The following is a 278-nucleotide window of genomic DNA, read 5'->3' on the forward strand; positions in this document are numbered from 1 at the left end:
CACGCGCTGCTATGAAATTTAGCTTTGTCCCTTTGCAATAATTGCTAGATTATTTTTGTGTCACATTGAAATAATATTTTGTGTAGTTTCCCCTTCACGCCTTTTAAATTACGTTTTCTTTTTCTCCATCCACTCGTAACAAAAAATGGTAACGTGATTTCCCTTTGCAACAAGAACTCCTCTATATCGTCTTGCAGACCTTATAAATTCGTGATTGAACGGAAATGTCTAATAATTGAAGTTATAGTTGCTATAACATCAACACATTCGTCGATACA

This window comes from Penaeus monodon, chromosome 25, assembly GCF_015228065.2.
Source record: "Penaeus monodon isolate SGIC_2016 chromosome 25, NSTDA_Pmon_1, whole genome shotgun sequence".
Classification (NCBI taxonomy): domain Eukaryota; kingdom Metazoa; phylum Arthropoda; class Malacostraca; order Decapoda; family Penaeidae; genus Penaeus; species Penaeus monodon.